The sequence below is a fragment of the Pteronotus mesoamericanus genome, unplaced genomic scaffold, assembly GCF_021234165.1.
Source record: "Pteronotus mesoamericanus isolate MK-2021 breed Mesoamerican mustached bat unplaced genomic scaffold, CSHL_Meso_final contig_256, whole genome shotgun sequence".
In the NCBI taxonomy this organism is placed as follows: Eukaryota; Metazoa; Chordata; class Mammalia; order Chiroptera; family Mormoopidae; genus Pteronotus; species Pteronotus mesoamericanus.
In genome coordinates, this window is record NW_026555108.1 from 4,048,920 (window position 1) to 4,076,091 (window position 27,172).

The 27,172-nt window shown below is 38.7% G+C and overlaps 1 protein-coding gene and 1 non-coding gene across 2 annotated transcripts in view; one reads left to right on the forward strand and one right to left on the reverse strand.

Annotated features, from left to right (window-relative positions):
• The window catches only part of EDA (ectodysplasin A), a 299,496-nt gene that overhangs the window by 29,569 nt on the left and 242,755 nt on the right, over nucleotides 1-27,172 (forward strand). The window lies entirely within an intron of this gene.
• LOC129071141 (U6 spliceosomal RNA) lies at nucleotides 20,580-20,685 on the reverse strand. The gene has a single exon (XR_008529209.1). It is a non-coding gene; the product is annotated as a U6 spliceosomal RNA (small nuclear RNA).

Genomic DNA, 27,172 nt, shown 5'->3' on the forward strand with positions numbered 1-27,172 from the left:
CAATTTACAGGGAAACAACAATAAAGTGGATGAAGCCAAGAATCAAATCAATGATTTGGAACAAAGGGAAGCAAAAAACAACCAATCAGAACAACAAGAAGATAAAAGAATCCCCCAAAATGAGGGGAGTATAAGCAGCCTTTGGGACAATTTCAAGAGTTCCAACATTTGCATCATAGGGGTGCAAGGAGAAGAGGAAGAGCAAGAAATTGGAAATTTATTTGAAAAAATAATGAAAGAAAACTTCCCTAATTTGTTGAAGGAAAAATACATGCAAGTTCAGGAAGCACAGGGAGTTCCAAACAAGGTGGCTACAAAGAGACCCACTCTAAGACGTATCATAATTAAACTGCCATAGGTTAAATATAGAGACAGAATCTTAAAAGCAACAAGAGAAAAGCAGTTAGTTACCTACAGGGGAGTTTCCATAAAACTGTCAGCTGATTTCTCAAAAGAAAATTTGCAAACTAGAAGGGATTGGCAAGAAATATTCAAAAGCAGGGTCCTACAGCCAAGATTGCTCTACCCAGCTAAGCTATCAGTTAGAACCAAAGGGCAGATAAAGAGCTTCCCAGACAAGAAAAAGCTAAAGGAATTCATCATCATCAAACCACTATCATATGAAATATTAAAGAGACTTATTTAAGAAAAAGAAGATCAAAACAATGAATGATAAAATGAACAATAAAACTATGAATAAAAAATACATATCTATCAACAATTGAATATAAAAAACAAACTAAGCAAAACAAGAACAGAGACAGAATCGTGGATATAGAGAGCATTTTGATGGTTCCCAGATTGGGAGCGGGGGAATGGTTGAAGAGGTAAGGAGACTAAGAAGTACAAATAGGTAGTTATAGAATAGCCATGGGGATATAAAGTACAGTATAAGGAATGAAGTAGCCAAAGAACTTACACATATGACCCATGGACATGAACAATGATGGGATTGCTTGAGAGAGTGGGGGGTGCTGGGTGGAGGGGAGCAAAGGGGGGAAATCAGGACAACTGTAATAACATAATCAATAAAATATAATTTAAAAAATAAAATAAAATAAAAAGATCAACTTAGACCCTCGCTACACACCATGTTCACAAATTAACTCAATGGGAGGAAACTAGAATTTTGGTGGGGAGCATGCAATAGACTATACAGATATTGAATTATATTGTTAAATTTATGTAATGTTATTAACCATGTTACCTCAATAAATTTAATTTTAAAAGGTATAATAGGCATAAATGTAAATGCCAAAACAAGAAAACTTCTGGATGAAAACGTAGGGTAACCTTTTCAAGACTTTGGACTGCACAGATTTTCTTAGATATGACACCAAAACCATTCCATAAAAAGATTAAACTGATAAACTGGCCCTAATCATAATACAAAAAATTGTGTTTTTCCAAAGAAATATTAAAAGATGGAACAAATGTGACAGGCCAGGGGAAAATATTTACAAAATATAAATTCAATAAAGTATTTATATCCAAAATTTATAAAGGACTCTTGGGACACAATAACAAGAAAACACACATAAAAATGGGCAAAAGATATAAACAAATAGCTTAGTATAGAAGATATTCAAATGGCTAAATAAACACATGAAAGGATATTTAACATCATTACCCATCAGGGAAATGCAAATTAAAACCACAGTGGAGGCAAATACTGTGTGATCTCACTTATATGTGGAATCTAAAGAAAAGCCAAAAAACTAAACTCATAGATAGAACAGATTGTTGGTTGCCAGAGGTGGAGGGTAGGAGGTGGGGGGCAGTGGGTGAAGGGAGTCAAAAGGTACAATTTTCCAGTTATAATATAAATGTCATGGGGATGTAGTGTACTGCATGGTGACTGTAGTTAATAATACTGTGTTGCATATTTAAAAGTTGCTAAGGGAATAGATCTTAAAAGTTCTCATCATAAGAAAAAAATTTTTGTAACTGTGTATGGTGACAGATGTTAACTAGACTTATTGTGGTGATTATTTTGCAATATGTACAAATATTGAATCATTATGTTGTACATCTGAAACTAATATAGTGTTGTATGTCAATTATACCTCAATAAAAATAATAAAATTAAAAAAACAATGGAGATACCACTTCACATTTACTAGACTGGCTGTAATGAAAAAGACAATAGGAGGTGGAGATGTAGAGAAATGGAAAACTTCATACATTGCTCGTGGAAATGTAAAATGATGCAGCTGTTTTGGAGAAGAGTTTGGTAATTTCTCAGTAAGTTAACACACAGTTACCACATGATCCAGCAATTCTACTCCTAGATATATACCCAAGATAAATAAAAGCATCTGTTCACAGTAAAACCTCTACATAAATATTCATAACAGCACTATTCATGGTAGCCAAAAAATGGAATCAACCCAAATGTCTGAATGGGAAAACAAAATGTAGTATAATATTCTATACTATAGAATATTATTCAATCATAAAAAGGAATAAACCACAGAGACATGCTATAACATTGATGAACCTCAAAAATATTATTGCCATGGCTAGTGTGGCTCAATGGATTGAGTGCCGGCCTGTAAATCAAAGGGTCACTGGTTCAATTCCCACTCAGGGCACATGTCTGGGTTGCAGGCCAGGTCCCCAGGAGGTGACATGTGAGGGGCAACCACACATTGATGTTTCTCTCCCTCTCTTTCTCCTTCCCTTCTCCTCTCTAAAAATAAATAAGTATTTAAAATATTATACTAAATGAAAAAAGCCAGTCACAAAATACATAATGTATGATTCCATTTATATGAAGGATCCAAAAAAGGCAACTATGTAGGCAAAAATTAGATTAGTGAATTCCTGGGGGCAGGTGAAGGGAATGGGAATTAAGTGTCTACAGGCATCAGAGAGCAGCACCTTGAGGGAACTTATTGGAGGGAAGAAAATATTCTAGAATGTATCTACCACAGCCAAGGGGGTAGTAGTAGAATGAAAAAGAAAGGAAATGATGTAAGGAGATACCATGGTTAACCCTGCGGCTCAGTGCATTGAGTGCCAGCCTGCAAACCAAACGGTCTCTGATTCGATTCCTAGTCAGCACATGCCTCCCTTTTGGGACAGGCCCCCAATTGGGGGCATGCAACAGGCTACCGATCGATGTATCTCTCACACATCAGTGTTTCTCTCCCTCTCTTTCTCTCTCCCTTCCCCTCTCTCCAAATAAATAAATAAAATCTTTTAAAAAAAGATATCATGGCTATACAATTTTTGTAGAGTTACTAAAAATCATTGAATTGTACACTTAAAATGTACGCCATAAATTGTGTATATCTTATGATGTACACCTAAAATTGTACAACATAAATTCTATGGTATGTGAATTATATCTAAATGAAGCTGTTATTGTTTACAGTCTTTGAAACATAGAATATGGTCAATAAATATGTACAAGGTATTGGTTGTTCCTGAGTGATACCCGTCTTTAGAGGAAGAGAATCTTGAAGACCATTCATCTCACCTACCATCGTAGCTATCTCCCCCTAATAGATGTATCCTGAGCACCAACCCAAAATCAACTCACTCAGGCCCTGGCTGAGTGGCTCAGTTAGTTGGAGCATGGTGCCATACACCAAAAGGTTGCAAGTCTGATTCCCTAGGGCACATACCTAGGTTGCAGGTTTGATTCCCAGTTGAGGCATGTATAGAAAGGGATTGATGTTTCTCACATTGATGTTTCTCTCTCTCTCTCCATTCCTCTCTCTCTAAAATCAATTTATATATCCTTGGGTGAGGATTAAAAAATATGTATATGAAAGGAAAAAAAATCAACTCACCCAGAAGCTCCAGGAATGGGATTTAGTCATGTATAATTTTAAACTCTGGGTGAATCTGGTATGCACTCTAGGTGAGAGTTTGTGATTTATGTAATGGTTGCAGGGGTGTCCAACCTGCAGCCCGCGGGATGCATGCAGCCCAGGGTGGCTATGAATGTGGCCCAACACAAAATCGTAAATTTACTTAAAACTTTTTTTTTTTTGCTCATCAGTTTTCATTAGTGTTTGTATATTTAATGTGTGGCCCAAGACAACTCTTCCTCTTCCAGTGTGGTCCAGAGATGCCAAAAGGTTGGACACCACTATGGCTTGGTATGGTTAAAACCTAGAGTACATGTGGGGCCCAATGGCTGCTTGTCCTAGAGAGGGCATACAATAATTAGGAATCTTGGCCCAAAATGATCTCTGTCCTTGTCTCTCTCTCCCCCTCTCTCTCTCGCACTTACTCTCATTCTCTCTAATGAAAATAGCTAGCTATTCCCAGATCCTATTAGAGTATTTTTAGAATCATAGGGTTAAAATATATAATACAGATAATCTATTATACTGGTTTTTAATTAAGGGTGCATATTAATCTTACCTAGAGAACTTATTTCAAATGCACATATCCCTGGCTGTACTCAGGTATATATCACTAGAGTCTTTCAAGTGGGACAATGAGCCATATATTAATTGGGAAAAAAATGGCTTCTCGGATGATGCTGATGCTCATTCTATTTGAGATGTAATGCTCTAAAGACAGAGATAAAGGAAGACTAAAGAGGAGGTAACATTTGCTTCTCTGTGCCTAACCTTAGCTACCTGTTATGGATTATTTCGTCTTTATCATCTATGATACTAGGCCTAACTTTGAAGACCAGTAGACCATGAACTTGAGTGGTAGTGAATGTGTAATGAACATGTCTGTGGAACACTGTTTGGGAAATCAGTTTATGAAACTCTGTGTCTTTGAAGGAGAGAGGAATGTTAGTGGACAGTTCCTCAGCCAGATGATAGTCCTGCATGCTTTGAATAGACAAGGGAGGAGGGTGGTTTCCTGTCTCCTGTGGCTTTGTGGGAACTCCCCTTCTGCTAGCTGCTGAAACCACTTTAAAATAATAGGCTGCCGAGTAATCTCTTCCATACACATCCACCTGTCACCGGGCCCACAATTCAGAGATGAAGAGTAATTTTTACTGGAGTGATGGTGTATGGCAAGGGTTGAAGCTGAATAGCTACAATGAAATTGATTTTCAAAAGGAGATTGCATCTGAATTTTTTTTTGTGGTTGTGGATCGTTATTCTTGTTTCATCTTGCCACACCACTTGCCTACAGGGGCAAGAAATGCTTGAACATTACTAAGGTTTTGGATCAATCGACAAAGCTCTGTGCCTAGAAGCATTACATTTCTCTAAAGCACTTTGGCAATATAGTTTAAATGCTTAGGTTGGGGAAACTCTGAGAGTTTATTATAGAAGGAAGGATCTTAATACTTGTCACAGTTAGCCACTTGAGGGAAAGAGAAAAGAGTTCAGGAGTTCCCTCAACTCAGCCACCACTTCACTGAGTCCCTATTATGTACAAGACACTTTGCTAGTGAGGATTCTATTCCTTGAAGCTGATTTAGCTAATAAAGATCAACCAAGGAGTACCAACCTACTTTGTTCTTAATGACATTAGACAAATCTTTTTGGTACAGTATCTTTCTGCTTGTATTTCCAGCTGACACCTCCAATTAAATAAATTAAAGTGAACTCATCTCCACTCATCTCCATCTTCCACCACACACACACTGAATTTTACAAAACTCCTAGTTTCATTCTCTCAGTCATTCAGGCGTAAAATCTTAGAGGCCCCTTCCCCTCCTTTCTCCCTTTCTCTTGATACTCACATTTAGCAATCAATTGCTAAGTTGATTAATACTTCATGAAATTCATGTATATGCTCATGGTGTCTCTTGCATCACTCCCTTTCTAATTCTGCTGCTATCACTCCGGTTGAACTCAGATGATCTGCAAGTCCTATCACAACCAAGAAAATCTGTGATTCTACCTCAGTTCCTTATTACTGGACTCCTGCAGTGGTTATGCAGTTGAGAGTTGTTTTCTTCTCTGCTCACTTCAGCTAGATTATTTTTCTTCAAGTGCCACTTTGTCATGTTAGCACCTCATCAGAAATCTTTCATGTCTCCCTATTGCTGCTCTTCAAACATCTTAAACCCCTCTATAATAGGCTTGAGCTGCTCTTCCATTCTTCTTGCTACTTGCCATCTGAATCCTGTTCCATCCAGCCTGGTCTACTCATAAGCCTCTCACATTCTGGCCTTTGTTCACATATCTCCCAAAGCAGAATGTTCTTCCCTCCAACCTGCCTCTTGGGTCCCTTCAGGTGTTTCACAGCTCAACTTAAACTTTACCACTTCAGTGAATTCTTCTTTACCCATCCATCAACACTTCCCTAAACCCTCATTTGTCACTGTGTTAGGTTGTATTGGGCTGGCCAAAAAGTCCATTATGTTTTTTCCGTAAAATAAAAGACACGTTTTTTCATTTTCACCAATAACTCTATTGATTAGGATATTTTCAGTATGTCGGCTATTCCTGCTATTGGCTTCTAGTGGGTAGAGGCCAAGGGTGCTGCTGAACACCATCCAATGCATAAGGCAGCCCCATAGCAAAGAATTATTTGGCCAAATGTCAATAGTACAAAAAAAGTCGCAAACCACTTTTGGCATGTTCAGTCAGTCACAGCACCTTCTCCATGCACTGCACAAATCTTTTTGTGTCTGTGTTTCAATTGTGTTTTTACCTTTCTTGAAATAATAAAGCTTAATACACCAAAAATGTTGTGTGTCTTTTCCCATCTTCAATATTAAAATTCACAAAAATTCACCAATTTTGATAAGCTTTTTTTAAACACGCTGATATGACAGCTGTCACAATACAATCTAAAAAAATTGTTTCACATGGATTTAAAGACAACTAAGCACTACTGGAGCCATTGTATGGAAAAAATGCAATGGGCTTTTTGGCCAGCCCAATAGGTTATCCTGTTTTCTCAGCTAGATGGGAAGGTTTTTGAAGGCAGAAACTGAGTTTGATACTTCTTTGTAGCTTCTCCCACTAAAATACTCATCTGTATTCTTTTTTGCAGTAGCACAACTGAGACTTTATTTATTCTCTTTTTTCAATTACCATTTGCATTCGATACTACTTTTTATTAGTTTCAGGGATACAACTTAGTGGTAAAACAATATGTACTTTATAAAGTGTTCCCCTTGATATTTCCAGTACCCATTTGCCACCATATATATAGTTATTACAGTATTATCAACTATATTCCCTATGCTGTACTTGACACCCCTGTGACTATTCTGTAACTACCCGTTTGTGTTTCTAATCCCTTTACCCTTTTCATCCATTCCCTGAAAACCCCCTTGCCTGTGACAATCATCAGTCTGCTTTCTATATCTATGAATGTGCTTCAATTTTGTTGATTTATTTTGTTCTTTAGATTCCACATATAAGTAAAATCCTATTGCATTATTGTATTTGTCTCTCTCTGACTGACTTGTTTCACTTAGCATAATGCCCTCTAGGTCTATCCATGCTGTCGCAAGTGGTAAGATTTCATTCTTTTTTATAGCCAAGTAATATATCGTATATACGTACCACCACTTCTTTATCCACTTGTCTGTTGATGGGCACTTGAGTGCTTTTATATCTTGTCTATTGTAAATAACTCTGCAGTGAACATAGGGATGCACATATTCTTTCAAATTAGTGTTTTGTGTTTCTTCAGATATACTTGTATACCCAGACGTGGAATCACTGGGTATAAGGCAGTTCCATATTTAATTTTTGAGGAAAAGTAATGTTTTCCATATTAGCTGCACCAATCTGCATTCCCACCAAGAATACAGAAGGGTTTCATTTTCAACGCACCCTGGCCAAAACTTATTTGTTGATTTATCAATGATAGACATTCTGACAGGTGTGAGGTCATATCTCATTATGGTTTTAATCTGCATTTATCTGACAATTAGTAATGTTGAGCATCTCTTCATATGTCTACTGGCCATCTGCATGTCCTCTTTGGAGAAGTGTATTCATGTCCTTTGTTCATTTTTTAATTGCATTGTTTGTTTTCTTGGTGTTGAGTTCTTTATAAATTCTGGATATTACCCCTTATCGATTTTGCATTGGTGATTATGTTCTCCCATTCAGTAGGTTGTATTTTCATTGTGTTGATGGTTTCCTTTGTTGTGCAAAATCTTTTTTAGTTTGATGTAGTCCCATTTAATTTCTTTTGTTTCTCTTGCCTGAGGAAATATATGAGGAAAAAATATTGCTAAGGGAGATGTCAGAGAATTTACTGCCTATGTTTTCTTCTAGGAGTTTTATGATTTTGAGTCTTGTATTTAAGTCTTTAATCCATTTTGAGTCTATTCTTGTATATGGTATAAGATGGTGGTCTAGTTTCTTTTTTCTTCTTCTTCTTTTTTTTTTTTTTTTTGCGTGTATCTGTCCAAGTTTCTCAACACCATTTATTGAATAGATTGTCTTTACTCTATTGCATGTTCTTGCTTCCTTTTTCATATATTAATTAACTACATAGGTATGAGTTTATTTCTGGGCTCTAATCTGTACTCTTTTAAATATGAAAGTATTCTTAAGATAGTAAAACAATGTCCCTAACATTGGAGCCTACAACATAGTTGTATACATTCATTGAAGGGAATATTGTGCTACCTTAAGCATCTGGTAATTATTAACGGGGTCTGTCACAAAGGCTTCTTTCCTTTTAGAGCTCTGATTAAAGTCAAGTCCTCTCCCAGAAAGCATATTGGACCCTCAAGCCTCTATTCTCAGTTCCTTTCCCTCCTTCAAATCTTTAGAAGCTTTCTGTATAGCAGACATTCATATTCCACTTTGACCTGCTATGTATTTCTTGATTCCTTCAACCCAGCAAACCCATGCCTTTACAATGCTATTGGAATTAATTTCTCCTACAGACTAGTGAAGGTACCTCAATTTCTTGGTCTTCAGTTTCTAACTGATTTCCTAGGTCACATGAGGCTCTGTACTCAAGTTTCCTTTCAAGTCAAAAGCCCTCCTCCATCATGTATAACATCAGAGTTCCCTAACCTTCTTGTTTTTCTTTTTAACAATGTCTCATTCAATGTGTAAATATGGGTGAGCACTTCATCTTGTGTAACACAAAATATGCCAGTATTTCAAATAATAAAAGCCTAGGGAAAAGCCAGGGTTGTGGTTATGTGTATGTGCACCTGCTCTGTGTGTGTGTGTGTGTGTGTGTGTGTGTGTGTGTGTGTGAGAGAGAGAGAGAGAGACAGACAGACAGACAGACAGACAGAGGGAGAGAAAAAACAGAGAGACAGATTGTGTTAGTATGTGTATGCATTTAAGTATTAAGCAGTAGAACTCTGTCTACCAGTAGATGTGTTATATATCACAGCTGTGTAGGTAATATAATTTTGCCTTTTGACATCATCTCGGTAAGAACAATTTCAACATTTTTTTTCCATCTCCAGCAGGGCTCACAAAGCATATGATTTGTGACCTGAGAATAATGTCATTATAAAAGTCTATTTATCAACAACATACAATGTTTATAGATTGAAATTTGTGCTATTAAATTATTAAATTAAACAAATAATTACTTTGTTACACTATGTGACAAACATTTCTAGGGTAAGATGAAGTAGTACTACTATTTTATAAACTACCCTCTCACCTCTGCCTTTACCTATTTGTTCACAAAGTCTTGCTTCTGCCTGCTAAACCAGAATTCCTCATGCTCATTTTGGTCCATTGTGGAGATGTGCACTGACTTGAAAGTTGTAGAAAGAGTACTGGGGTAAACTCTCTGATTCTTCACTGAGAAATTAGTACATTTCAATATTCTTTTTAAAAAAAATTGTATTGTTGTTCAATTACAGTTATCCCAATTTTCCCTCCATTGCCAATGTTCTCATTTATAAAATGGGAAAGGTAATACCTCCCCTGTCTCTTTCACAGTGTTTTTCTGAGTATTAAATACAAATATATGTGAAAAAATATAGAGCTGTAGTTATTTCTTAGAGAGATTATTGATAAATGTCTCTTTGTCTCCTTAATTCTATAAAACTTTTATTCTGATTGTTACCTTATATATTCCATGTAAGTGCCCTGTCTGTTGACAAAATTCATAGGAATTAATAATGGTATTACAGTTCTTCAAGTTACATGCCTTTATTTGTACTTCCTTTTTATATTTGAAAATCTTTTCTTTCAGCCTGGACATATGATGGTTTCTTTCCATATCTGGTAGAAGGTGAACAAGACTGGAAATTGGGATCCAGGGGTTCTAGTCCCTCTTTAAATTGGGTCACCTTTGGTAGGTCACTTTACCTCCCTGGCTCTCGATTTCCTGATCTGTAAAATGTTGGAAATTGAAGTCAGTGACCTGTAAGGTCTTTTCTAACCCTAGTCATTTTATCACTGCAACTAAAAAGAAGCTCTATCGTTTCCTCCCTCCCCCAAGATTTTCTTAACCCTGTTCTGTGCCTTGAGAATCACCAGTCAAGTAAATATAATAGTTTAAAAGTTTTAGCCAGCCAATCAAGACCTGCATCAATGCTGCCTTGCCAGCATTTTCTACTGTTCATGATAGGGATCCCCTGTTATATACAGATTGGATTTCTTACTGCATATTCCTACCTTCATTGTCACTTGTGTCATTCCTCCCATGAAAATTCTCCTTTGGGTGATAGAATACTCATCATCTTTAAGGACAAGCTTAGATTTTATTTTTCCTGTGAAGCCTTTCCTGATCACTTAGCCCTTGGTGATTTTTTTCTGTCATCTGAACTCAAATCAGCATTTATGACATGCCAGACACTCTACTTGGCATTGTAAGAGATAGAAAGATAAAATAAGTTCCTGACATTAGAGACAGGCTGAAATTGTGAATGAATGTTATGAGCAGAGAGAGCAACATGAGCAAAGACTTGGAGACAGCAGAGTGGAGGATGTGTTTGAGTAAAGCCTTAGAACCCATGGCCCGTACTTCTTTGTTCTATGTATTGTCTCACAACAGTTCTTGTGGTATTATGCTACCATATAATATAAAATTATGGCTAATTTGTCATTTATTGACCACCCAGTTTCTATTGGGTTGGCCAAAAAGTTCATTTGGTGTTTTTTATAAGATGGCTCTAGTAACGCTCAGTTGTGTTTAACTTCATTTGAAACAATTTTGTTACATTGTATTGTAACAGCTGTCATATTAGTGTGCATATTAAAAAAGCTTGTCAAGACCTCTGGTCAAGATGGAGGCATAGGCATACATGCTTCACCACCTTGCGCAACCATAAGAAGGATTACAACTGACTTCGAAACAAAAAACACCAGAACTGCCAGAAAATCGGACTGTATGGAAGCCCAACAACCAAGGATTTAAAGAAGACATATTCATCCAGATGGGTAGGAGGGGCATTGATGGGGAGCAGGGGCAGAGGGGATGTGATGTGGTGGTGGCAAGGCAGCAGTGAGCAGGCTGCAGCCGGCAGAATGAGTGGTCCCACATTAAGGATACCTGGGGATGAGTCCCCGGCCAAACAGAGCAGTCCAGGGTTCTAGTGCTGGGAAAATAAAGTGTCCTAACTCCTGGCTATAAAACCAGTGGGGCTTGGAGCAGTGGAACTCTCAACTGTGAGTCTGTCAGGAGAGTCTATTTGAAGGGCCCATAGGGTCCTAGAACTTACACAAACCCACTCAGTCTGGGAATCACCACCAGAGCAAGTTAGACGGGCACCACTTGCAGAAGGGACTGGAAGCGGGACAAGTGCTGAACAAGCCTCCAGCGATCAGGCAGTGGCATTGTCCTCTTTTCTGATCCCTCCCCCACATACAAAGTGACAAAGCACTGAAGCAGGCTGCCCTTCCCTGGTGGTTACCTAAGGCCCCGCCTCATACAACATAACAGGTGTGCCAAGACAGGGAGTCAAAGCAGCTCTACCTAATACACAGAAACAAACACAGGAAGGCTGCCAAATTGAGGAGACAAAGAAATATGGCTCAAGTGAAAACACAGAACAAATGCCCAGTGAAAGAACTAAGCGAAATGGAAATAGCCAACCTATCAGATGCAGAGTTTAAAACACTGGTGATAAGGATGCTTTGAGAGTTCGCTGAATTCAGCAATAGCATAAGGGAAGAAATGAAGGCTACACTAAGTGAAATAAAAACCCACAGGGAACCAACAGTGAAAAGAAGGAAACTGGGGTTCAAATAAATGAATTGGAACATAAGGAAGAAATAAACAATCAAGCAGAACGGAATGAAGAAACAAGAATTCAGAAAAAATGAGGAGAGAATAAGGAGACTCTGGGACATCTCCAAAAGTGCCAACATCCAAATCATAGGGATGCCAGAAGGAGAAGAGGAAGAGTGAGAAATTGAAAATTTATTTGAAAAAATAATGAAAGAAAACTTCCCTCATTTGGCGAAGGAAATAGACATACAAGTCCAGGAAGCACAAAGAGTCCCAAACAAGATGGACCCAAAGAGGACCATACCACGACACATTGTAATTAAATCACCAGGCTTTAAAGATAAAAGAGAATCTTAAAAGCAGCAAGTGAAAAGTGGAGAGTAACGTACAAAGGAGTTCCCATAAGACTCTCAGTTAATTTCTCAAAAGAAACTTTGCAGGCAGGAAGGAACTGGCAAGAAGTATTGAAAGTGATGAAAAGCAAGTGCCTACAAGATTACTCTATCCAGCAAAGCTATCATTTAGAATGTAAGGGCAGATAAAGTGCTTCCCAGACAAGGTAAAGCTAAAGTAGTGCATCATCACCAAGTCCTTATTATATGAAATGTTAAAGGGACTTATTTAAGAAAAAGAAGAAGATCAAAACTATGAACATTAAAATGACAACAAACTCATAAATATCAATAACTGAATCTAAAAAAACCAGAACTAAGCAAATAACCAGAACAGGAATAGAATCGTAGAAATGGAGATCACATGGAAAATTATCAGCTGAGAGGGGGAAGGAGGAGAATTGGGGGAAAGGTACAGGATTAAGAAGCATAATTGGTAGGTACAAAACAGACAGGGGGATGTTAAGAACAGTATAGGAAATGGAGAAGCCAAAGAACTTATACACATGACCCATGGACATGAACAAAGTGGGGGGGCAGGGGAATGCTGAAGGGAAGGGGTTTACTGGGCAGAGGGGGTCAAGGGGGAAAAATTGGGACAACTGTAATAGCATAATCAATAAAATATTCTTAAAAAATAAACTTATCAAAATTGGTAAATTTTTGTGTAGCCATTTTAATAGTGAAGATGGAAGAACATATGCAATATATTCAGTGTATTATTGTACCTGAGCTAACCAGGGCTTGTTCACATGGTGCGTTGATGTACGGCCCAACAATTAGTGTTGAAGGAAACAAGTTTTTATTTACAGGATTCCAACCTCAGAGGGACTGAGAGCACTCCTGTTCTCCTGTGAGACTCAGCACTTCCCTTGTTCCCCACCAGGCTATAAACCAAAACCATGCCCAGAAGTTCCCATATCCTTATGTGTTCTTAAGCCAGCTGCTCAAACATGTCTCCATCCCCTCTGGAAGGTGCTCTTGTGGGTTTCAGAGTTGCCACTCTTTTGCAGCAGCTCTCTTCTTCAGGATCTGGGTTACATTGTCCTCAGCCTCTATGTGACGGTTCAGGAAACTATGTGCCATGTTACACTGGATCATGGTGGGGTCCAAGGAGGCATAAATCTCAAGAGAGTGATTTTTCCACACGTCCTTTATAGAATCCCTAGTCTGCAGCTCAGCAGTCCCAGTTCAGCTTCATGCACCTCCCACAAATTTGTGGTTGGTTAGGGCAGGTCCCCACACAGCTCCATCAGCTCTCTCCTTCCACCCGCCCTCCAGCTCCCATGGCTGCCACCTCACTACAGATCACATGGGATCTTCCTTCTTACTACCCCAGGCCACATGTGGTGGGGGGACCTCTCTTTCAGACAGCCTTTATTGTAAATGCTTGGTCTGGAACTTCCTGTATGACCTCATATCCAGCCCTTCCTATGATGTGCTACTTTTGCCAGTTTCCCTGTATCTTTTACCTTCTTTTGGCTGCCATCTTTAGTCAGGACAAGAGTTCCCCATGACACAGAGGCATCTAGGGTGGGCATCGCGGTGAGCATCCACCTGCTCTGGCTATGTCATGAGTCACAAGGCACCCTAAAGTCACATACACCTTTTGCCTGGGAGAGAACAGCTATCAACTTGCCATTGTTATGCAAAGTATCTTAAATGCAGTATAGTCCACTTCCCCCTTCCCTCAACCAAAGGTTTGGAGATTTTCTCCTATTTTCTGGGAATCCCCACTCTGCACCTCATTGCATTATGCTTTATTATTCAAAAAAGGTAAAAGCACAACTGAAACACAGAAAAAGATTTGTGTAGTGTCTGGAAAAGGTGCTGTGACTGATTGATCATGTCAAAAGTGGTTTGCAAAGTTTTATGCTGGAGATTTCTCATTGGACGATGCTCCACAGTCTGGTAGTCCAATCGAAGTTGATAGTGATCAAATCAGAGGCCTTAATTGAGAATAATCAACGTTATTCCACAGGGGAGACAGCTGACACACTCAAAATATCCAAATCAATAAAGTTATTGATGAAAATGAAAAATGTGTCTTTTATTTTACAGAAGAAAACACATGGACTTTTTTGCCAACCCAATATTTCTTTTCCTTAATAGCACTGCAAGTTTCCTTTTGGAGTAAGTTCTTCATTATTGGATGATTTTAGTGGCACAGGAGATTATGGTGCCTGCATGCCATAAGAGAAACCAAAGAGATCATCAGGTCTTTCTCTTTCCTGCCCCAACAAAACAAAAGAGTGGTGGTCATGTAATGTGAGGTCTTCCAGCTTACATTGTCTTTTGGAACTGGCTTGACTTTTATCTTACCAGTCTAGATCTCTTTACCCATCACTTCAATCACCCTCTTGGGATTACCCTGTAGTCTCTTGGCCCCTTGTCTCCAGTTTCCCTCTGCCATTACAAAATCTCCAAAACTATAGGTGTTCCATTCTTCTCACTCACTGGAATACCTACAGGTTTAGTCCCATTTTCTCCCCATCTTGTGCTCCTGTCTCTAGAGAGGAAGTATGTTCCTTTCACCTGGACTTAGGATCCTCTTCCCTTCCACTTCTTCACTGTCCTTTTTCTATCAGTCATTTTCATTTTTTAAAATATCTTTGACCTCTCTCAAATATCTTTATCTTCTTGGCATATGATCATGTTCACATTTCATGTTAGAGCAGTAGGTGGACTTTCTTTGACTCAACATTGTCCTAAAATGATCCCATTTCCCATTTCTCCTAATACTGAAGCTTCTAAAAGGAATGGAATACACTTGCTGTCTGCATTCTAACAACTGATTGATTCTTCATCTACCTACTCACCATGGGATCGCTTCTTCCTAAGGTTACTAGTGACCTCCAATTGCAAAATTCAGTGGCTCTCTTTTGTTGTAATCATATTTCACTTCTCTGTCATATTTGATATGGTGCAATTCTTAATCCTCTTTTTCATTTGTTAATTCAAACAATTTTTTAAATTTTTTTAGAGAAAGGGGAAAGGAGAGAGGAAGAGGGAGAGAAGCATCAATGAGTGAGAGAAGCATTGATTGGTTGCCTCTCTTGTGCCCCTAAGTGGGGACCTGGCCTGCAACCCAGGCATGTACCCCGATATGGAATGAAACTAGAGACCTTTTGGTTTGCAGTCTGGTGCTCAGTCCACTGAGCCTCACCAGCCAGGGCTCATTTGTTAATTTTTTTAAAAAAATGTTATAATAATCAAAGAAAGCCATTTAACATTATGAATTTACTGGTGATAGGATAGAATTATTTCAGTTATTGATGTTCCTTGGTGAATATTAAATGTAATGTTTGTTTTGTTTTAAAATTTTATAATTGAAATATAATTCACAATCCATAAAATTCATCCTTTTAAGGTATATAGCTAATTGGTTTTTAGTATATTCACAGAGTTGCGCAACCATTATCACTAATTCCAGAATATTTTCATTACCCCCCACAAAGAAACCCTGTACCCAATAGCAGTTATTCCATAATATCCCCTCCCTCTAGGGCCCCATCAACTACTGAACTTTCTGTCTCTATAGACTTGCTTATTCTGGATATTTCATATAAATGGAATTGTGTGTTTACTCTTTTCACTAAATATTTCCAAGGTTCCATTCTTATTGTAGCATGTATCAGTACTCCATTTCTTTTCTTAAAATATTTTATTTATTTAATTTTAGAGAGAGAGGAATGGGGGGAGAAAGAGAGGGATAGAAACATAGATGTGTGAAGGAAACATTGATTGGTTGCCTCTTGCACACCCCCAACTGGGGACCTGGCCCACAACCCAGGCATGTTCCCTGAATTGGAATCGAACCAGTGACCTTTCAGTTTACTAGCCAGCACTCAATCCACTGAGCCACACCAGCCAGAGCTAAGTTTTAATTTCCCAATTACAGTTGACATGCAACATTATATTATTGTAGTTTCAGGTATACAATATAGTGATTAGATATTTATATAACATAATGAGTGATAACCCCAATAAGTCTAGTACCCACTTGACATCATAAATTGTTACTACAGTGTCATTGACTATATTTCCTATTCTGTACTTTACATCCCCGTGACTATTTTGTAATGTCGATTTGTACTTCTAATCCCTTCATCTTTTTCACCCAGTCCATTTTAGGCTTATGGTCACTTAAGATTGAACACATTCTACAATCACTACTATTTTTACTCACCTCCTCCCACATTTATATTTTCTCATTTTTATTTCTTTTGTGTATGTGTTTATGTGTACTCCTTAATTTATTGTAGTAATTATACATAACATTCCTACTTTTTAAAAAAAGACATTATTTTTAGAGAGAGAGGGAGGAAGGCAGAAAGAGGGAGAGAAACATTAATTTGGGAGAGAAACATCAATCAGTTGTCCCTTGCATGCCCCTGACCAGGGACCATGTGCACAACCCAGGCATGTGCCTGACTGGGAATCGAACTGGTAACCTTTTGGTTTGCAGGACGGTGCCCAACCCACTGAGCCACACCAGTCAGGGCTATTTTTTAAAAAAGATTTTATTTGTTCATTTTTTTAGAGAAAGGGGAAAGGAGGGAGAGAAGGAGAGCAACATTGATTGCCTCTTGCACACACTCCAACCTGAGACTGGGTCTGCAACCCAGGCATGTGTCCTGACCAGGAACCAAACCAGTGACCTTTTGCTCTGCAATTGGATGCCCAACCAACTGAGCCACACTAGTCAGGGCATGATTTTCCTATTTTTGCCTTTTCACATTTATACTATCTTTAGTGTTGAAGGGTCTACTTTTTTTTTTATTATGTGTTTATTGGTAAAATCATTTTTCTTTGCTATATTTTCTTTTTATTAAAGGTTTTATCCATTCATTTTTAGAGAGAGGGGAAGGGAGGGAGAGAAACATCAGCTGTGCAAGAGATATATCAATTGGTTACCTCTCACATGCTTTCAACTGGGGACCTGGCCTGCAACCCAGGCGTGTGCCCTGACTGGGAATTGAAACAGTGACCTTTCAGTTCACAGGTCCGTGCTCAGTCTACTGAGCCACACCAGCCAGGGCTCTTTGCTATATTTTCTTGTTCATATTTTTTTTATTTTCTTCTTAAAGAAGTCCCTTTAACTTTCTACTTAATACTGGTTTAGTGGTGATGAACTCCTTTAGCTTTATCTTCTTTTAAACAGTGTTTTTTTTTAAAAAGATTTTATTTTATTTTTTAGAGAGAGGGGAAGGGAGGGAGAAAGAGGAAGAGGAACATCAATGTATGAGGAAATATCAATGTGTGGTTGCCTCTCCCCACCTGGTGACCAGGCCCACAGCCCAAGCATGTGCCCTGACTGGGAACTGAACTGGCAACACTTCGGCTCTGACTGGGAACTGAACTGGCAACACTTTGGCTCTCAGACCAGTACTCAATCTACTGAGCCACACCAGCCAAGGCAGCTTTATCTTCTTTTGAAAACTCTTTATCTGTCTTTCAATATTAAATCATAGCCTTGCTGGGTAAAGTAGTCTTGTTTGTAGGTCCTTCCTTTTCTTCACTTTGAAGATTTTGTGCCAATCCCTTCTGTCCTGAAGTGTTTCTGTTGAAAAATCAGTTGACAGCCTTATGAGAGCTCTCTTATAGGTACCTGCTTTTCTCTTGCTACTTTTAAAATTCTCGCTTTGTCTTTAATATTTGGCATTTTAATTATGATGTATCTCCGTGTGAGCCTCTTTGGATTCATATTGTTTTGGACTCTGAGCTTTCTGGGCTTATATTTCTATTTCCTTTACCATGTTAGAAAAGTTTTTAGTCATTATTCCTTCAAATAGGTTCTCATTCCTTGGTCCTTCTTTTCTCCTTCTGGTACCCCTATGATGCAAATATTGTTATGCTTGATATTGTCCCAGGAGTCCCTTAAACTGACCTAATTTTTTAAATTCTTCTTTTTTTTTCTGTCTGATTGAATCTCTTACTTTGACATGCATGTCTATTTCCTTTGTTAACTTAGGGAAATTTTTTTGCCATTATTTTTTCAAACAGGTTTTCAATTTACTCCTCCATGTCTCCTTCTGGGACCCCTATAATGCAAATAAATATTGGTACACTTGGTGTTGTTCCAGGTGTCTTTTAAAATATCCTCATTTAAAAAAAATTTTTTTTCACCCTGGCTCGTGTGGCTCAGTGGATTGAGTGCCAGCTTGCAAAACAAGGGGTCCCTGGTTCAATTCCCAGTCAGGGCACATGCCTGGACTGCGGGCCAGGTCCACAGTGGAGGGCGCACTAGAGGCAACCACACACGTAATTCTCTCCCTCTCTCTTTCCCTCCCTTCCCCTCTAAAAATAAATAAATAAATAAATATCTAAAAAATTAATTTTTCTCTTTTTGTTCTTCAGATTGTTTTGCACTACCTTGTCTGTCAGATCACTTATTCAATCAAAACAAGATATCCCTGCTGATTCTAAACTGCCACACCATGGGTGTGGGACCTGCCTTTTCTGCACCTCTGACACTTGTACCAGTGTTGACATGGCTTCTCCTTTATATCCTTAGTTATAAACTAAGTTATAAAGTTCTGATCAGCTAGTCCTCAGGTGGTTCTCAGTGATGATTGTTCTATAATTTAGTTGTAATTTTGATGCGGTCGTGGAAGGGGTGAGCACAGCATCTGCCCACTCTACCATCTTCTGCTTATCTATTGAATGTTGGTATTCTCTAGGTCTACATCCATGGCTCTTTTATCTTGTTCTTTTATATGTTCTCCCAGCATGAGCTCTTTTAAACTCTTGGCTTTAATTGCTACCATGTATGTGGGAATGACTTTAAAATCAAGATCTGCAGTCCATACTACTTTCCTTTGCTCCAGTCCCACTGAGCTCCACTACAGTTTCTATAGAAATCTCTGGGGTGTCCCATACGCAGCTTAAAATTGACTTATCCTAAAGTGCACTTCTCTCTTTTCTGCCCCAGACCTGCTACTCCTTAGCTCTTTACTATCTCAGTGAGTAGCTCTACTTATCCAAGTAAAAAAAAAATACCTCTTTGATGTGTCTTCAGTCTCTCTTCTCATTTTCTACCACTTTAAATGCCACCTCACCCCACTTTATTTTATTTTATTTTAAATCCTCACCAAAGGATATGTGAGAGAGAAACATTGATCAGTTGCCTCCCATACGTGCCCTGACTGGGGATCGAACCTGCATCCTAGGTGTGTGCCCTGACTGGTAATGGACCCCGCAAACTTTTGGTGTACAGGATGATGCTCCAATCAAATGAGCCACCTGGCCAGGGCCCACTTTAGTATAACTTCTACTCCCCCACTCCCCGAGTTCAGTTCACATGTCGCCTACTGTAATATATTTTCCCTGAGTACTCTCTGCCAAATTTTAAATAGATGCTGTCTCGTTTTCATAGAATTCTAGGGATATTCCTGTCACTGCACTTAACTATAATATACTGTACTCCACAAATGTTATTTGACCTTTCTTTTTTCTCTACTAAACCGAAGTCCTTCTTTATGAAACCCTGTGTTATAGTAATCTTTTAAAAAATTTTATTAATTTTTTTTTAGAAAGAGAGAGAACTGGGGGAGGAGAAACATAAACATCAGTTTGTTGTTCCACTTATTTATGCATTCATTGGTTGATTCTTTTTTTAAAGATTTTATTTATTTCTTTTTTAGAAAGAGGGGAAGGGAGGGAGAAAGAGAAGGAGATAAATATCGATGTGTGAGAGAAACAATCAGTTGCCTCTGGCATACTCCCAGCTGGGGATCTGGCCTGCAATACAGGCATGTGCCCTGACCAGGAATCAAACCAGCGACCTTTTGTTTTGCAGGCCAGTGCTCAATCCACTGAGCCACACCAGCCAGGGCTATTGGTTGATTCTTGTATGTACCCTGACCAGTAATTTAATCCGTAGCTTTGCTGTATCAGGACGATGGTCTAACTAACTGAGCTACCCTGTCAGGGCCTATTACTTTGTATCTTTAGTGCATAGAATGATGTTGGACACACAGTACATGTACAAGCTTGTTTTGTTTTTATTTTTTTGTTGCTCAAACTTTTGAAGGAAAGAATGAGTGTGTGATATTTTATTATGAATTTCTGAGCCAAATAACATTCAATAATGTTCAGGAAAACTGTTATTTGTTTGTTTGTTTGTTTTTAAATATGGAACGCTTCATGAATTTGCGTGTCATCCTTGCGCAGGGCCATGCTAATCTTCTCTGTATCATTCCAATTTTAGTATATGTGCTGCCGAAGCAAGCACAGAAACTGTTATTTCTTGAGAATGTTGTTTTTTGTTATCATAGTTGTTTTTGTATTGAGAAGATTCTGCTCTTGATGGGGCTTGGACTTGCACAAGGTGAATAGAAAAAAAATAATTATGCTGTTATACATGCCATCTCAGATTTTCAATCTTGCTCCAATGGGATATTGCAAAGTTGTTAGATCGTTACAAGTGGGACAAGGTATTGGAAGGAAAGAACAATGAAACTTTTCAAACAGCAATTTTTTAGCATTGCCACAGCAGATCACACAATAGGCCTGAAGAGAATTTGAAAAGACTGTCTTGTCCAGTCCCTCTGTTTTCAAGCAGACAAATTCTGAAGTCTTCGTGACAAATGGTCATTCACAAATACGTACTGTGGATGAGGAGAAAAAGTATAATAAACATGTATAAACATGCAAAATTATGTATGCCAAGTGGTCTACAAGTGTACTTCAATATAGAGAACAGCTAAATTAGGAAATTACTAAGGTGCAACTCTGTATTATAGAACCCTATTTTCTTTTTTTAAAAGATTTTATTTATTTTTCTAGAGAGAGGGGAAAGGATGGAGATAGGGAGGGAGAGAAACAGATTGGTTGCCTCTCGCACATTGCCAGCTGGGGACCTGGCCCACAGCCCAGGCACGTGCCAGAGTCGGAATGGAACTAGCCGCCTTTCTGTCCACAGGCCATGGCTCAATCCACTGAGCCACATCAGCCAGGGCCGAACTCTGTTTTCTTATGCCCTTCTATTAACACATGGGAGGTTTCACTTCTCTGAGAGCTGAGTACTTTTTCTATTGTGGAGTCAAAGAAACGAAGGAATTAGAAAGCAAAGATGGACTCCTGAATTGCTCTTAGGATCTGGGTTAAAGGAGGGAGCCAGCTGCCTTGGGAAAGACCCACATGAGATAGATGAGTTTCACTGCTTCAAGCTGCTTCACTAATGAGCTTGAATTCTGTAACTGACCTGTGGATATAAAATCTGAAGCCTGAGGCTGGAACATAGTGGTATAAAATGATTTTTCATTTTTAGGGGAGGAGTGTAGAGAGGTAGTCAACTTGGCAGTTAGAGACATGGGCTTGCCAGTCTGAAGTTGGGATTTGAATCCCAGCTCTGTCATTTACTGCTTATCTCCTATTAGTCTCCTTCATTTCCTCATCTATAAAATAAAAACAGTAAGATATCTGCTCTATCACGTTATGATGAGAATCAAAGGGGAAATGCATTATGAACCTTATTGCACAGTGCTTGACATGTAGTGTTAGCTAGTAGCAATAGTAGTCTTATAATTAGTATTGTGATGTACTGAAGAGACTGTGATGAAGCAAAGGGGAGAAATTTTGATTTAAAAAAAAATTTACCCATTTAAGAAAGAGGGAGAGTAACATAGATTTGTTGTTCCACTTAGTTATACATTCATTGGTTGATGCTTGTATATGCTCCAATCAGGATCAAACCTGCAACCTTGGCATATTGGGATGGCACTCTAACCAATCAAGCTACCCAATAAGGGCTGAAATGTTGATGTTTTAAGTAGATAAAATTCTTAGTTGTTTGGTAGTGATGGTGGTGGTGATGGTGGTAATGAAAAAGGCTACAAGTAATGTAAATGCCTAGAGACCCTTCTCAGAGGTACCTGGATTCTATCCCATTTCCAATGTCAGGCAACATTGGCTTATTATATAAGGATTACAGCTATCACACAGGATTTAGCTTAAAAAAACATTTCCACTGTCTTAATACTTTAGGTTCTGTCTCTCCTTCCAAAAATCAATGCAGACCAAGAAATTAACTGAAAACTCTATTTTACATTTTGTTTCTTAATTTTAGAAATACTGTAGCTCTCCCCCCAATGTTGACATTTTGCCAGTGAATTAAATAAAAAAGGAAAAAAAACAAGGAGAAATAATCATGTCGTACCAGAAACAGCCTGCGTTTTCATCTAATGGGTTCATGACTTAAAGCAAGAGAAGTTCATGAATAGTTCGGTATTTAGAATCTGACTCTGCTTAGATCAGGAAACCTCATGTAACAGGTTTCAACCCTAGTTTGAGGGAATTGTTAAAAACAGCTTCCTGGTAATCATTTGCAGTCCAGTTAGCTATTTTCCTATTTGTATTAAGTGTTTTCATTCAGCCTGGCTCATTTAAAATTGGTTTTCGGGAATGCATTTGGGCTTGATAACTGCATAAATGATTTTTTTCACGTTGCACTGTGATGACACCAAGTGCTCTGTGTGCTTCTTCTGGCTTAAAGCACAATTTTACATTTAAACCTGAATGTGCTGAACCAGCCTTTCTCTGAATGAGCCTAAGAAACAATTACTAGGTACTGGACTGTAGTATATAAGAGTAAAAGCTGAAGAGTCACACGCCTGTTTGTTTTATTTTGTTTGTTTTTTTTACTCTAGTAAAACATAACATCAATTTTACCATTTTAACCATTTTTAGGTATACAGTTCAGTGGCATTAAGCACATTCATAGTGTTGTGCAACCATCACCACTATCCATTTTTCAAAATGTTTTTTTTTAAAGATTTTATTTATTTATTTTTAGAGAGGGGAAGAGGAGAGAAACGTAAATGCGCCCCCTGCTGGTGACCTGGCCGCAACCCAGGCATGTGCCCTGAAGGGGAATCAAACAGGCAACACTTTGGTTCACAGGCTGGCACTCAATCCACTGAGCCACATCAGCCAGAGCTCCAAAATGTTTTCATCCTACCAAATTGAAACTCTATGCCCATTAAACAGTAACTTTCCATTGTCACCTCATCCCCAGCCCTTGACAGCCACCATTCTACCTTCTGTTTCTATGAGTTTGGTTATTTTAGATACCTCATATCACCGGGATCATACAGTATTTGTCCTTACATGACTGGCTTAATTTAGATATTGTCCTCAAGGTTCATCCGTGTTGTAGCATGCGTCAGAATTTCATCCCATTTAAAGTCTGAATAATATTCTATTAAATGTATAGACCACATTTTGTTTATTCATCTGTCCATCAATGGACACCTAAAGTACTTCCAATTTTGGCTATTATGAACTATGCTACTATGAATATGAGTGTACAAATATTTGGTCTTTTTATTTTTAAATATTTTTTCTTTTATTTTAGATTTTACTTATTTTTAGAGAGGGAGAGACACATCGATGTGAGATAGAAACACCAGTCTGTTGCCTCTTGTACACAACCCAACCAGGGACCAAACCTGCAACCCAGGCATGTGTCCTGGCCAAGAATCAAACTGGTGACCTTTCTGTTTGAAGGACAATGCCCAACCCACTGAGCTACACCAGTCAGGGCCAAATACCTGTTTGAGTCCCTGCTTTCAATTCTTTTGGGTATCCAGAAGTGGAATTGCTGGGTCATATTGTAATCCTATATTTAATTACTTGAAGTATCACTGACTGTTTTCCATAGAAGCTGCACTATTCTACATTTCTACCAGCCATGCGAGTTCCAGTTTCTCTACATCTTTGCCACACTTGTTATTTTTTTTAATAACAGTCATGCTAATGGGTGTGAAGTATTATCTCCTTGTGGTTTTGATTTGCATTTCCTTAATTAGTGGCTCATTGAGCATCTTCTCTTATGCTTCTTGGACATTTACGTATTTTCTTTGAAAAAATGTCTATTCAAGTCCTTTGGCCATTTTTTAATTGGATTTTTTTTGTTAGTTATAGTTCTTTATAAATTCTGGGTATTAACCCCTTACCAGATAATACGATTTCAAATATTTTCTCCTATTCTATGGGTTGACTTTTCATTCTATTGTCCTTTGATGCACAAAAGTTTTTAATTCTGATCTAGTTCAACTTATTTTCCCCCTTTTGTTGACTATGCTTTTGTTGTCATATCCAAGAAATTATTGCCAAATCCAATGTCATGAAGCTTTTCTCTGGTTTTCTTCTAAAAGTTTTATAGTTTTAGCTATTATGTTTAGGCCTTTGCTCCATTTTGAGTTAATTTTTCTATATGGTATAAAGTAAGGTTCCAACTTTATTCTTTTGTATGTGTATGTGCAGCTGTCCCAACATCATTTGTTGGAAAGAGTGTTCTTTTCTCATTGGATGGCTTTGGTACCCTTGTCAAAAATTAATTGTTTAGGTGAGGATTTTTTTTTCGGGGTTTTCTGTTTTATTCAAACATGCTTTTAAATCTTGGCTGTATTACTTACTGTGTGATAATCTGTGGTTCATTCAGCCACTTTGATATCTCCTCACAGTAGACAGCAAACTCCATGATGTCAGAAATTTTTATCTTCGTTTACTGTTATATTCTAAGTATTTAGAGAAATCAATGGAAAAATTAATTGCAATCAGCCCTGGCTGGTGTGGTACAGTGGACTGAGTACTGGCCTGCAAACCAGAAGGTTGCTGGTTCGATTCCCAGTCAGGGCACATGCCCGAGTTGCAGGCCAGGTCCCCAGTTAGGGGCGTGTGAGACAACCAATCAGTATTTCTCTCCCTCTCTTATTTTCACTTCCCCTCTCTCTAAAAATAAATAAAATCTAAAAAAAAAGTTAAAGAATTAATTACAATCAATAATATTCACTGTGGAATAAATTAGCAGTAACCTCCCTCCGAAGGCCGTTTTAAGATTCAAATAAAATAATGTATATCAAGCATTCAGCATACTGTCTGGCAAAGAGTGTGTAAGAAATGATAGTTATTTAAAGTATTTATATTAGTGTATAACCCTTATAAATAAAATAAATGATAAATATTAAATTGATACCATAATTGGATGGATCTCTTTTCAGATACAAGGCAAAGGTTGGTGCTGGTGTGGAGTGAACTTGAATTAAGGGGCCATCCACTGAAGGGCACTTAAAAACCAGCACAAATGGCTTCCTCCTCCTAAACTGCGGAGATTGGGTTCTCTTATTTCTGGCACCCCAGTGACAAAGTCTAGATGAACACTGTTGCTGTGATGCCAAAGAAGAAAACGAGCAGTTTATGGTAAAGAAGAGGGAAGAAGGCATCTGAATGTAACAGATCAGTATCGCCTTGATTCTGTAACCATTCTGCACCAACACTAGGCCTGGCAGGGGTGAGGAATATAAGGATTTGGAACATTGAGGATCTACCATGTGCTAAGTGAGATTACATGTACTCTAATTCAGTTTTTAGAATTTACCTGCAGAGTACATATTATCCCCATTTTACAGTTGAGAAACAGGCTCTAATAAGAGATTAAATAACAGACAAGAAATAGGAGAATTTTGGCCCTTGGTGGTGCGGTTCAGTGGATTGAGTATCAACCTTTGAACCAGAAGGTCATCTGTTCAATTCCCAGTCAGGGCATATGCCTGGGTTGTGGGCCAGGTCCCCAGTAGTGGGTGATCAAGAGGCAACCACACATCAACATTTCTCTCCCTCTCTTTCCTCTAAAAATAAATAAATAAAATCTTTTTAAAAATAAGAGAGTTTTGATTTAAACTTAGGTCTATTTTGACCCTGAGGCTTGTGTTCTGAAGCAACATAAATTTTATTTAGTTTCCTTTACAAATTCCAACCCTTCTGGTAAGCGAGTTACCAAATGTGGACCAGTTGGTAGGGAGCCCCAGATGCTAGAACCGGAACAACGCCCCCCACTTCCCCGAAATCCCTCTGTTCTAGGTTCTTTGCCCACCACCCCTAAAAATTATGGCTCTTAATGGCAGTTTGGTGAAAAGTTAAGGAACTATTTATTCAAAAGTTATACAGGTTTTGAATACTGGCTAAATGTCGCCGTTACATCTCAAAATCCCTTTAATACACCCACCAACACACGCAGCCCTGATTTCCCACCTTTGCCCAGTCAGGCCAGTAAGGGGCACCGTCCTTCAGAAGAAGGTAAGTGAGGGGTTCGGCTAGGCAGGTCTCTCTCGCAGTTCCCAGCACCAACCGCTGCATTGCCGCGATCTCCAGTTCTTAATTCAGAACCACATGGCACCTTCTCATGGCCCACTAGCAAGAGTCCTTTCTCCCCTTTTCTTCCTGCATGGTCTTCGCATTGTTCCTTTGCGGGGTGGAGCAAATCATCTCTGAGCTCTCATGCACCTGTGTTATAACCAGGGGAGCTGCTCTGCATGGCCACTACATCTTGCTTCCGTGCTTCCTAAGCTGCAAGGTCAAGGGAGCCCCACTCTGCTCCCAAACCCACGTGCTCAAAAAACCTCTAGCATGGCTGCTGAGCCTGGGTTTAAATCCTGGTGCAAATATTTCCCCAGACCGCATCTCCGATTCCTTTGGCAGCTGCAACCGGGGAAGCTGCCTCCCAGTTCCCTCCTGAGCTAAAGTTATGCAAACCTTCCTGGTTAGCCTTGTTGAGATGCAAAATAACACCCTTTGCATATGAGGTGTGAAGCTGTCCTCCTGTTATTGATATGAAAATGACTCAATTGCCCTGCTCCACGTCCAGTACGAAGCTGGCCTGTTATTGATATTCAAAGTAACTCTCAGTGGCCCTGCTCCAAGTCTTCCATCCCCCATGG